Source organism: Octopus sinensis, unplaced genomic scaffold (genome assembly GCF_006345805.1).
Source record: "Octopus sinensis unplaced genomic scaffold, ASM634580v1 Contig12652, whole genome shotgun sequence".
NCBI lineage: Eukaryota > Metazoa > Mollusca > Cephalopoda > Octopoda > Octopodidae > Octopus > Octopus sinensis.
The window spans coordinates 20001-33781 of NW_021832689.1; the positions used below are offsets into that span (position 1 = coordinate 20001).

General features: G+C 37.7%; 1 protein-coding gene across 1 annotated transcript in view; it reads right to left on the reverse strand.

The window, feature by feature from the left end:
* The window catches only part of LOC115229440 (CUB and sushi domain-containing protein 1-like), a 29673-nt gene extending 18878 nt beyond the window's left edge, over window positions 1–10795 (reverse strand). The window contains exons 1-5 of the mRNA XM_029799792.2: window positions 10697–10795; window positions 9088–9215; window positions 8074–8277; window positions 1595–1743; window positions 226–421 (exon numbers count right to left, since the gene is read on the reverse strand). The gene's annotated coding sequence lies outside the window, so the exon portion shown is untranslated. The remainder of the gene's footprint in view (window positions 1–225; window positions 422–1594; window positions 1744–8073; window positions 8278–9087; window positions 9216–10696) is intronic.
* Between the last annotated feature and the right edge of the window lie 2986 nt (window positions 10796–13781).

Genomic DNA, 13781 nt, shown 5'->3' on the forward strand with positions numbered 1-13781 from the left:
GGTGTTTTCGCTCAATAAACACTCACAACGCCCGGTCTGGGAATCGAAACTGCGATCCTACAACCGCGAGTTCGCTGCCCTAACCACTGGGCCATTGCGCCTCCACACTAAATCATATGTTTGGGAGTAAATAGCGTGAAGAATGTTGGAAAGCATTAAGTTTAATTCTTTCCTATATTCTACTGGTTTAATTAGTTCGTATGTGGAATCCTTTAAAAATCTTACCTTCGCTGTAGTAAAGGACTAAATTTCCTGGTTGTTCGTCGGGGTTAGTATGCAGACATACATGTACGTCTTTAGAGTTAGAAACTAGCAATGTGGTCACGTCCAAAGAAGTGAAATTCGCAACAATGTCCGAGACATTGCCATAGCTTATGAGCAAATAACCCGATGTTCCTGCCTTGAATTCCAGGATTTCAATCTGGAAAAAAAAAAAAAACACCTCAGCTAAATAAAGATATTACTTAGCAAAGAACAAACATACATACGTATGTATATGTGATTTTTCTTTGAGTTTTATTCAAAATTCTTGAAAAAGTCCAAGCCGGTCGCTAACAAAGCGACAAGACTTTTTGCGTTGAACGAGTTCCCGGTATTTGTAAACAGGTGATTGAGTTTATGCATATGTAGTGGTTAAGTGTGCATGTAAACAAATACGTAAACCGATTCATAATTGAAAGGAATTTATTTACAGGGTTTGATTTGTTATAGGTACACTACACACAAAATGTAGGCAACTGCTACGAGTTGCTAGAAATACAGAGTACATATTAGGAATGAATATGTTTGTGTGTGTGCGTGTGTTCGTGTTTCATTCGAAACAGTAGTCTATCGGCACTTCGAACATTTCTCTCTGTCTCTGCGGTCTGCCAAAACCTTGGGTCGTAGATAGATCTATCTCGTCTGTCTGCTCAGTGTTGTCTGCCTCTGTATTTATAACAAACAGTGGCAGCTAGAAAGACAGACATACTGCGGCAGAGTTTGTACCTAAATAGGTCAGCGCCTGTCCAGTTGAACTTCGCCTGACATGATGAGGTCGCAGGTCAAAGGGAGATCATCAATAAATTTTTGACAGGACAAAGAAAACCTTTTTTTGCGCCTGTTGATCGTCGGAGTTTGGACGACCGAGAATGCTTGGATTCGGTTTCGAATCTAGGCTTGGAGAAGGAAGTAATAATTCTTACACTACCCCTCTTCTAGTGAGAAAGCCACGGAGATCAAACGATATTGGAAATGTTATTTTTTGTGTGTATGCAGAAAAAATTTACACATTGTAACAGACAAATGAATATATATGAAAAACATGGGATATAAAAATATGAAGCAAAGGTTTACTTTTGGTGTGTGCTATATGGTGGGCAATACATATATGTGCCCAGGCTGGAGAAGGAAATGTTAATTCTTACACATACACCCAAGTATGTGCATCTATTCACATAAGAATCTCACATGGAGAATCTTTGTAATGTCTTACAGATCTTCACTGTGCCACTTATCAGTTTCTCGTCGTACTCGGTGAGGCTGGAAGTTGGAATTTGAAATTAAGAAATAATGAAAAAGATGCATACGCTCATATTCAATTTTTTTTTTTTACCTGTAAGTTAATGACAGGTGCCGAACTTGTTTTGATATGCCAGCATTGATCGGTATTCGGCAAAGTATCTGCAGGTAACTGGGATGTTAATATCTTCGGAGTTGCTTCGGCACTTAAAAGGATCGAAGTGGTTATAAGGTTTTCAATATCTGGAAGAGACAGCAAATAAGTTTGATGTTTAAATAAGGAAAGACACACTCTATTCGATAAATAGATAAATATTCGATGGCCGGGATCTTTTCACTTTGACCGGCAGATTTTTAAAATGATTTCTATGTAACTTAAAAATTTTAAACTTCGTATACTGGTAGAATGTGTTTATAGAAAATCTTTTTCTCTTGGCTTTCTTGAGAAAATTCTGTTTGATTGGTTGAAATTGCCGAAATGCAAGAAATTAAACAACAAATATGTTACAAACTACAGAATTTTCTCAAGAAAGCCAAGAGAAAAAGATGTTTTATAAACACATTCTACCAGTATACGAAGTTTTAAAATTTTTTAGTTACATAGAAATTAATTTCAAAAATCTGCCGGTTAAAGTGAAAAGATCCAATGGTTGTGAGATGAATCACATTTTTAATAACCTATCTATTCTTAACCCATTTTAACCCAGGTTAACCCTATCGAAATTTTGACGATAGTTATATAAATAGGGATAACAAACATACGGAAGCGTCAAGTTAACCTTTATTGCAGTAAATAAGCCAAATACAATTGTTAAATAAATACAAGAAGCACTATTTTGCGTCCACTATTTTCTAGTAAATGAACCAAAAACAACTGTCCTCAAAGGAGAACAGTGGGTTAATATAGGTTAATACGCCCTAGCAGACTCCAACGTGAATAAATGATCGCTGTTGCTTTCCTATTTCTTTACTACCCACAAGGGGCTAAACACAGAGAGGACAAACAAGGACAGACAAACGGATCAAGTCGATTATATCGATCCCAGTGCGTAACTGGTACTTATTTAATCGACCCCGAAACGATGAAAGGCAAAGTCGACCTCGGCGGAATTTGAACTCAGAACGTAACAGCAGACGAAATACCGCTAAACATTTCACCCAGCGTGATGATGAGGACGACGACAATGATGATGATAATAATGATGATGATGATGATGATTTCTTATATTTGCCAAAATCCCAAACTTAATATACAAATAACCTAGTCGAATACAGAAAAGAAAAAAAAATTCAGATGCAAGGGAAGTAACTCTAGCTGACTCCTTCCAAGGGAGATAAATCTATATTCAAGCAAACATTTGGATTTAGATTTGTCAATTATATTTCTTAACGTTTTCTATGATACGTTACTAATAGAAATATAATGAACACCACCACATCTCATACACATATACACACAGACAAATGTATGACATAATACATTATCCAGAGATATTTAGCTTTGCTATAAATATATCTTTTTCATGCATAATCTCATATTTACATAAATGCACCTACCTATACATCCGTTGTCGTCTATCATAGCATATGACTGCGGCCATGCAGGAGCACTGCCTGGAAGTATTTTTAATCGAACGAATCCACCCCGGTACTTATTATTTTTTAAGGCAGTTACTTATTCTATCGGTCTCTTTTGCCGAACCGCTATGTTTCTGAGTCGTGGTGGTAGGGGATAAACACACATGCACACACACGCACTTACACATATACATACACACATACATGCATACATACACACTTATATACAGACACACATACACACATACACACTTATATGCATACGCACATACATACATACACACATACATCATACGCTCACGTACAAACATACAAACATACATACATGCATATATACATACATACATACATACATACATACATACATACATACATACATACATACACACTTATATACATACGCACATACATACATACATACATACATACACACTTATATACATACGCACATACATACATGCAGATGCATACACACTCATACATACACACACACATACATGAATACACACATACATACATCATACGCACATACATACAAACATACATACATGCATACATACATAAATACATACATACATACATACACACACATACATACATACATATATATATATATACATACACATATATACATTCATACATATATACGTGCATACATACGAAGGTATAATGAGGGAGACGCACCTAATCGTACTTAATTTGTCGAATCATTAAGATTCGTAAAACGATAAAAAAATATTCTCCACCGAATTCCCGTTTGACAGGTACACACCATGTGTGTGTGTGTGTGTGTGTGTGTGTGTGTGTGTGTGTGTGTGTGTGTCTGTGTGTGTGTATGTATATAAATGGGTGTTCTCGTTCACATTGACATCCATATCATAAAGTATGCTAAACCTTGAGAAAACGCCTTGAGAACTTTACTCCAATTTGCCGAAGACCGGTTCTTAATTTTGCTTTGTTTTACACGCGAAAATTATCAGTACATAAAACCTATTTCGTCATTTTTCTATTTCTGTTTCGAACAAAGCTATTTGCGACGAGTTGGCCCGGAGGTAAATGGATTGAGGCAGAAGATCAAATGTAGTGACGGCATCACACTATGTTACTGAGCCAAGCTGCCTTATTCTACATGCTATATTCTACGTGTTTCAGACATTGGACTACGGCCACACTAGAGTACCGCCTTGAAGTGTTTGGTCGAAAAAAATCGACACTAGTATGGGTTTCTTTCTTTTCCTTTTCTTTTTCTTGTTGTTTCACTCTTTACTCTATTACTTGTTTCAGTCATTTTGACTGTGGCCATGCTGGAGCATCGCCTTTAGTCGAGCAAATCGACCTCCGGGACTTATTCTTTTGTAAGCCCAGTACTTATTCTATCGGTCTCTTTTTGCCGAACCGCTAGGTGACGGGGACGTAAACACATCAGCATCGGTTGTCAAGCAATGCTAGAGGGACAAACACAGACACAAACATACACATACACATATATATATGCATGTATACGACAGGCTTCTTTCAGTTTCCGTCTACCAAATCCACTCACAAGGCTTTGGTTTGCCCGAGGCTATAGTAGAAGACACTTGCCCAAGATGCCACGCAGTGGGACTGAACCCGGAACCATGTAGTTGGTTAGCAAGCTACTTACCACACAGCCACTCCTGCGCCACTCCTGCTATGTACATTTAAACAAACTAACATCGGTTATCAAACGCCGGTGTAGAGTACTAATACACACACACAGCTTGGCACCAGTGACGTCGCAACTCATTTCCACTACTGAGTGAACTGGAGCAATGTGAAATCAAGTGTCTTGCTCAAGAACACAGCACTCAACCCGGTCCAGGAATCGAACTCACTACCCCACAATTGTGAGCCCAACGCTCTAACCACTGAGCCATCTCCCTTTACACTGTCGAAGTACGGCTAACCTAGTCTTTTATTCTTTTATTTGTTTCAGTCATTTGACAGCGGCCATGCTGGAGTACTGCATTTAAACTAAATCGCCGCGGCAGGATTCGAACCTGCGCAGGTATAACCTACAAGATTTCAAGTTTATTGCTCATAAATTTTTACACCAAAATCTCACATGGACACTTAGTAGCCTCGTGGATCCTGCTTGAGAACCACTTCGCTGTCATATTCTATGGTGGCTGTTGTGAGTAGATAGTTGGTTTCGAACACACACACAGATATACATACAAACGGTACAGATACATACATACATACATACACACACACACAAGGACACACACACACACACACACATAATATATATATATATACATACATACGTAATATATATATTATATATATATATATATAATATATATATATATATATATATATATATATATATATATATATATATATATGTGTGTGTGTGTGTGTGTGTGTGTGTGTGTGTGTGTGTGTATAAAGACCCCCTTCGGTCATGAATGACCATGGGATTGCACCTAGAAAGTTACCCTCCTAGACACAAGTCTGGGCAAGGTTGTTTTATGGAAGACCAGCAGTCGCCCATGCATACCGGCCTCCCCTCTCCACGCCACCAGTGTTATCCAAGGGAAAGACAAAGGTCGATACTGCTTGGCACCTGTGACGTCGCAACTCATTTCTACAGCTGAGTGAACTGGAGCAACGTGAAATAAAGTGCCTTGCTCGAGAACACAACACGCAGCCCGGTCCGGGATTCGAGCTCACAACCTCACGATCGTAAGCTCGACGCTCTAACCACTGAGCCATGCGCCTTGTGTGTATATATTATATATGTAAAACACATCCACAGACCACAGACACACGTACTGTCGCATACACATGCCTGCGTACACACATAAATACTTGCCCATACGCACACATACATATGATCTAATTAGCTACAACTATTTATAATTGCAAACATTAATTTCAGAGAATAAAACTACAAAAATCTCACGTTACTCATAAATATGGATGTCACTTCACACTCGTAATTTTTTTTCACCAATCTGTTCTCTCACGGCCTTTTAGAAACAAACACACAGACACACACACACACAGACACACACACACACACACACACGTAGACAAACACACACGTAGACAAACACACACACACACACACACACATACACACACACACACACACACACACACGTAGACAAACACACAATCTTGCACGACGCACACATGAGATAACCTGGACACCATAACTGAATGACGAAGAAGTTAGATTTTCTTACCACAGAGATTCGGGTTCGAACCTACCGTGTGACATATTGGGTAAGTGCTTTCTGTTGCAGAACTGAGCTACGTATACGATGTGAAAATTTCATCAAACAATAACTAATCTCTTTCAAGCCCTTTGTAGGGCTCACAGGCGCCAGTTTCTATGAAGTTTAAGGGGTTAAGAGATAATTCTCCATGAGCCAACCCCACATTATAGATTATTGGTGGAGGCGCAATGGCCCAGTGGTAAGGGCAGCGGACTCGCGGTCGTAGGATCGCAGTTTCGATTCCCAGACCGGGCGTTGTGAGTGTTTATTGAACGAAAACACCTAAAGCTCCACGAGGCTCCGGCAGGGATGGTGGTGATCCCAGCTGTACTCTTTCACCACAACTTTCTCTCACTCTTACTTCCCTCGTCGTCGTAACCGACGGAGTGCTTCCATCCCATAGATTATTGGTTTTCCTAAAAGATAAAATAGAATCAATTCCACCGTGTTATCTCCGCTTATCGTTCCAATATCTATACCATGGAGCCAGGCCTGAACCGCAATTTAGAATTAAATGCGAATATGAACAGCGCGCCATATATACATATTCGTTTCTACTCTAGGCACAAGGCCCGAAATTTTTAGGAGGGGGCCAGTGGATTAGATCGGCCCCAGTACGCAACTGGTATTTAATTTATCGACCCCGAAAGGATGAAAGGCAAAGTCGACCCCGGCAGCATTTGAAGTCAGAACGTAAAGACCGACGAGATACCGCTTGGCATTTCGCCCGGTGTGCTAACGTTTCTGCCAGCTCGCCGCGTCGATTCCAGGGTACAAAAGCGCCATTTGTTCAGTCGCCATTGCTCTCTTCATCAAAGTTACTCCGTCGCCCTGGTTAGTACAATTACTCGGCCCTTCGACGCTTTCAAAGTGCACTCTGATATGCAAGCATTGGGGTACATCGGCTTGAACATAACTTCTACTAATTCCTCTGTTTCGCCAAGTGTCTTGGTAACATATTTTCTCCCGTAAAAGGCATTTTGTTGACCAAGGTTAAATACGGACTTGCATCTGGAATTTACTCTAGAGTGTGAGCCTGGACAAGATTATATCCTATTTTATAGGAGGCCAGCAACTTTCAATGCAACAAGAACCCCCTTCATGCTACCATTTTTGTCCAATGGAGAGGCTGATACAAGTTGGCACAGTATCCTTTTCTACTCTAGACACAAAGCTTGAAATTTTGGAGGAGGGGACCAATCGATTAGATCGACCTCAGTACGTAGCTGGTACTTAATTTATCGATCCCGAAAGGATAAAGGGCAAAGTCGACCTCGGCGGAATTTGAACTCAGAAAGTAAAAACAGACGAAATTCCGCTAAGCATTTCGCCCGGCGTGCTAACGTTTCTTATTTGTTTATTTCTCACAAGGGGCTAAGCATAGAGGGAACAAACAAGGACAGACAAAGGGATTAAGTCGATTGCATCGGCCCCAGTGCGTAACTGGTACTTAATTTATTGACCCTGAAAAGATAAAAGGCAAAGTCGACCTCGGCGGAATTTGAACTCAGAACGTAGCGGCAGACGAAATACTGCTAAGCATTTCGCCCGGTGTGCTAACGTTTCTGCCAGCTCGCCGCCTTCAAGCTGGCACAGTATCATCTCGGGTGAACTACGAACATACAGAGCCGGAAGAAATACCTCAGGCTATCTTGTCCGATGCTCGAACGATTTTATCACTAGACTGACTTTTCAACGCCAGTTAAACCATTAGAAACAAAATTAATAAATAAACTTCACTTACCGTTTGTCCATTCTAAGGTGAACCCATCTCTGATGACACTGTGGTCTTTGTAAAACCGAATAAAGGCTACATTGGACAGTGAGTAAACGATCTTTTGTTGGTGTCTACCGGTCAGTTGGTCCACCAGGCGGCTCTCTAAAAAGTTGTCGGACCCAGAATAAATCTTAACGAAATCTGCATTCTCTTCCAAATCAAATCCGAAAACTATAAAGAATAGAAACGATTATTTGTTTTTATGATCTATACAATATACAATATATATATAATATATATATATATATATATATATATATATATATATATATATATATATATATAGATATATATATATATATATAGTTTTGTTGTTTGTTGTAAAATCTCAGAAAATAATTAAAAATTCACATTTTTTGTCAAATTATTTTGTTATATTTGTCTATCTATCCAACTGTAAACATTTTAAATATTTCACTAACTTTTTGTTATAACTTGGCAAAATGGTACATGTTTTGCCAAAAATTGCCAAATTTGTCCCACAGTCTTCCTTATCCACAACCAGAATTGTAAACTTTCTCTTGAAAATATTTCAAACTAGTCAAAGTTGAGAGTTTGACAGAGACAGATTTGGGAAGAAATATACAGTATTTCAAGGTAACATCTTTTGGTGACTTAAAAGCATGTGTAGTGACGACCCTTTGTCTCTCAACAACTTGATACCCATTTCTTTATTACCCACAAGGGGCTAAACATAGAAGGGACAAACAAGGACAGGCATAGGTATTAAGTCGATTACATCGACCCCAGTGCGTAACTGGTACTTAATTTATCGATCCCGAAAGGATGAAAGGTAAAGTCAACCTCGGCGGAATTTGAACTCACAACGTAACGGCAGACGAAATACCGCTAAGCATTTCGCCCGACGTGCTAACGTTTCTGCCAGCTCGCCGCCTCTCAACAACTTGATACCGCCTCTGTGTGTGTGTGTGTGTGTGCACGCGCGCGCGTATCTGTGAGTGCAGGTTAGTAAATACTTACCGTTAGTTTAATTTTTGTTCCCTTCGCAACCTCGATCGTCCACAAACAGCTCGTGTGACTCTGGTATTGGCCGCTTGAAAATTCCAAGTTACCCGTGTTCTGCTTCAGCACGTGTCTACAACTAGAAGCTGCAAAACAAACAACAACAACAATAATAAAGATACAAGAATGACACCGAGGAGAACGATGACGATGATGATGATGATGGTGGTGATGATGATGAAGCGGATCTCGAGCGAAAAGTTGTGTTGAACAACAAAGCAGAGTTTGAAGCAAAAAAACATTACGGCAGATAGAATAATCTTCATCATTGGAATGTAAAGTATTTAGCCTGAGTAAACAAATATTTTTGCCAGGTTTCTGTGCTGCGTTTCTACTATCGGTACAAGGCCTGACATTTTTGGAGGGCAGGCGATAAGTCGATTACATCGACCCCAGTGTTTCAATGATACGTAATTTAGCGACCCCCCTCCCGAAAGGATGAAAGGCAAAGTCGACCTCGGCGGAATTTGAACTCAGAACGTAGCGATGAACGGATATAGTACCAGGCAGTGGCTCCTGTGGCTTCTGATCTTAACTGATCGGAAGTGTTATCATGTACATTGTTTTGTCTTGGTATAAAAGATGGGCTACAGCAAATATTCTGCTCAATACCACAGATTTGCTTGTCAGTTGTTCGACCTTAACCAGTTGAGCATGTCCCTTAGTGGCTGACGATATGTGCATCTCTGATCACGAGCAGAAGTAGTTGGAGAGCATCAGAGCCATGTGTTGAAAGGAATTCTTGGAGGTTTGGATAATTCACCTTTGGAAACATGGCAGTTTCGTTCAACATCTTTAAACAAATCTTATTCGAGCTCATTGTTTACAAAGACGCATTCGTTTACGAAACGTCGTAACTTGCATCGCTGGCTCTAAATTCTACAGGAAATCTGTAGAGAAAAACTTAAGTGTGTAAATATATATATATGTATGTATGTGCGTGTGTGCGTGCGGGCACATGCGCGTTTTTTGTGTCTGTGTATGTACATATATATATATATAATATAGATAGATAGATATACCGGAGTAAACACATAATTGTGAAACAAGGTGGAAAAAAGAGTACTCAAATACCAGTGGGTAGAATATGCTTTATTTAAAGCAGCAGAAAATTCAACAAAACCTGTTACTCTGAGTTTCCCGTTGAACGGCAACGGAAACTCAGAGTAACAGGTTTTGTTGAATTTTCTGCTGCTTTAAATAAAGTGTATATATATATATATATATATATATATATATATATATATACATATATATAGATAGAGAGATGATAGATAGATAGATAGATAGATAGATAGATAGATAGATAGATAGATAGATAGATAGATAGATAGATAGATAGATAGATAGATATATGACTTACATTTTCGATATGCATTGTGTGTATGTATACATGCATGCATGCATGTATGTATGTATGTATGTATAGATAGATAGATAGATGGATGGAGGAATGGATAGATTAAAGTTGCCCTCTTCCGCTGATATATATTACGGAATATGACAGTTACAACATTCATATATCAAGTAATACCAAAAGCTAGAAATAGTTCCGTTATTTACTTACGGCAGTTTAATTCGTCAGAGAAATCATTGCAATCAGCCTGGCCATCACACATCGATCGATTGTGAAGACACTGTCCATCGTTACACCGGAAAGAGTCCTGAAGTAAAGAGACACGTATAGCATTAAAACAATCCGTTGAAATATGCATATGGACCAGTTTCTGTAAGTGTGCATATATTATATATATATATATATATATAATTCTCTTGTGTATAATTATACCTCACTATTCGCATAGAATCAACCATAAAATAGTGCGACACATACACGATAAGATACATACATACATGCATATGTATGTAAATGTATATATATATATATTATATATATCTATATATATATATATATATATATATATATATATATATATAATATATTTCTTTACTACCCACAAGGGGCTAAACACAGAGGGGACAAACAAGGTCAGACAAACGGATTAAGTCGATTACATCGACCCCAGTGCGTAACCGGTACTTAATTTATCGACCCCGAAAGGATGAAAGGCAAAGTCGACCTCGGCGGAATTTGAACTCAGAACGCAGCGACGGGGATAATAATAATAATAATAATAATAATAATAATAATAATAATAATATAATAATAATGATGTAATAATGATAATAATGATGAATAATATGATAATAATAATAATGAAATAATGATAATAGTAGTAGTAGTAGTAGTAGTAGTAGTAGTAGTAGTAGTAGTAGTAGTAGTAGTAGTAGTATAATAATAATAATAATAATAATAATAATAATAATAATAATAATAATGATACTAATAATAATAATAATAATAATAATAATAATAATAATAATAATAATAATAATAATAATAATAATCGTAGGAGCACTAGGAATGATCAAGAAGGGAACCGAAAATTATATGAGAATGATCCCTGGCTTACCATCCCTGCAAGAAGTGCAAAAGATTGTCTTAACTGGTACATCACACGTATTGAGAAGAGCATTGTCGATGTGAGAACTATTACTATTAACTTAAAAAAAAGAACGAACTAGTGAGTTTAGTTTAATGGCCTACCAATGTATACTATGAGTTTCTTTGCCCTAGGAGTCGGGGTGACACTCGGCAAGAAATGGAAGCAAATTTGAAAGAAGAAAAAAAAAAAAAAAATAATAATAATAATAATAATAGTTGTATGTACCGACCTTTGAGACATGCTGGTGCCTGACACACAACGTAAGAAACATTCCCACACGTCTTCTGTGGTCTGCTGACGAAATTAGTACTAACGGCACAGTCTGCGAATCCTGTGACGCCAGGATTAAGTGCCGCGGAGAAGTTATTGGCTGAAACAAATAAGGAAAATTGTTTTGGTCTTAATGTTACATTTAGACAGACAGACATGTTTGCATATGTACATACATACACATACACATACGTATATGTACGTACTCTTACACACGCGCACACCTTCGTTTTAGGGATCACCTTTACTTTGTTATCTCCCCTACTTTTTCGCTCTCCTGTGTGACACTTCCTTCCTGCAGTCGCCATGATAGATCGGTAGCCACTACACACATTTTTTTCTCTCCTTTTTTCTGTCTGTGTTCCTTTCTGTAGAAGAGCATAGGCTCGAAACATAAAAGACTTCTTCAATTCTTGAGTGTTATACTAATACATGTGTTTGTTTTCTACACCACCTGTCTTCGTCTTTTGTTTTTTTCGTGAACTCTCCTTATATATATATATATATATATATATACATATATAATATTTAAATAAATACACACACACACACATATATATACACACGAATACACACGCATACATCAATAATACACAAACAATGATGTATAAACGTTATTTATACTTATACACATATATATGTACACATATATGTATACACATACATATTTATATGTGTATATATATATACACGCTCCTATGTGCACATATATATGTATGTATATGCACATTTATATATATGTATATATATATGCATATAAGTATATATGTATATATGCATATAAATATATATATGATTATATGTATTAATATATATGCTTGTCACAAACATATTTAAACTAACCTAACTTTGTATATATATATATATATATATATATATATATATATATATATACAGGGGTTGGACAAAATAATGGAAACACCTAGCATCATAGTATCATAATTTTGAAATATCTATAAAACCGTGAAAAGTGTTTTTTTTTTATTATTAATGTTGCTTAATATGTTTTGCTAAAATTGCTGGTTCGTTTCAGATATCATCAGAAAAGGTAATTAAAATTCATTAAAATTACAGATCTATTGGACTTTCAAAGAGGTCGAATTGTTGGTGCTCGTATGGCAGGCAGGCACCAGCGTAACGAAATGTTTGGTGTATCATGAAGTACTGTCTCGAAAGTAATGACAGCCTTTGAGAAAGAGGAAGAAAACCTCCTCATTGAAACAAAATTCTGGAAGAAAACCAAAACTTTCAGATAGCGAACCATTGGACTCATACGTGAATTGTTAGAAAGGATCACAAAAATTATTGTTCCCAAAATTATTGCAGAGCTTAATGACCACCTCCAGAACCCAGTTTCCACAAAAACTGTTCGCCAGGGAGTTGCACAAAGCCGGATTTCATAGGAGGGCTGCAATCAGAAAACCACTACTTTCAAAAACAAACGTTGCAAAGCGTTTAGAGTGGTATAAAAACCTAAAGAGTGGTCCCTAGAGCAGTAGAAGAATGATATTTTCTCGGATGAGTCATCCTTTACTTTATTTCCGACCACCAGCCGAGTATACGTGTGGAAACAGCCAAAAGAAGCATTTGACCCAGGCTGCCTTCTTCGAACTGTTAAATGAGGAAGATCTATGATGATCTGGGGGCTACATCTTGGAAATCTGCCGGCCCAGTGGTCTCCCTTCATGGCAGAATTAATAGTCAAGACTAAGCATTTTATCTGATCAAATTCATCCCATGATTGCGGAAGTGTTTCCGTAGAGAAACGCAATCTTTCAGGAATATAATGCACCAATCCACACAGCAAAAATTGTTACTGAATGGCACAAGGAACATTCCAGTGAAGTTGAACATCATATCTGGCCACTACAGTCC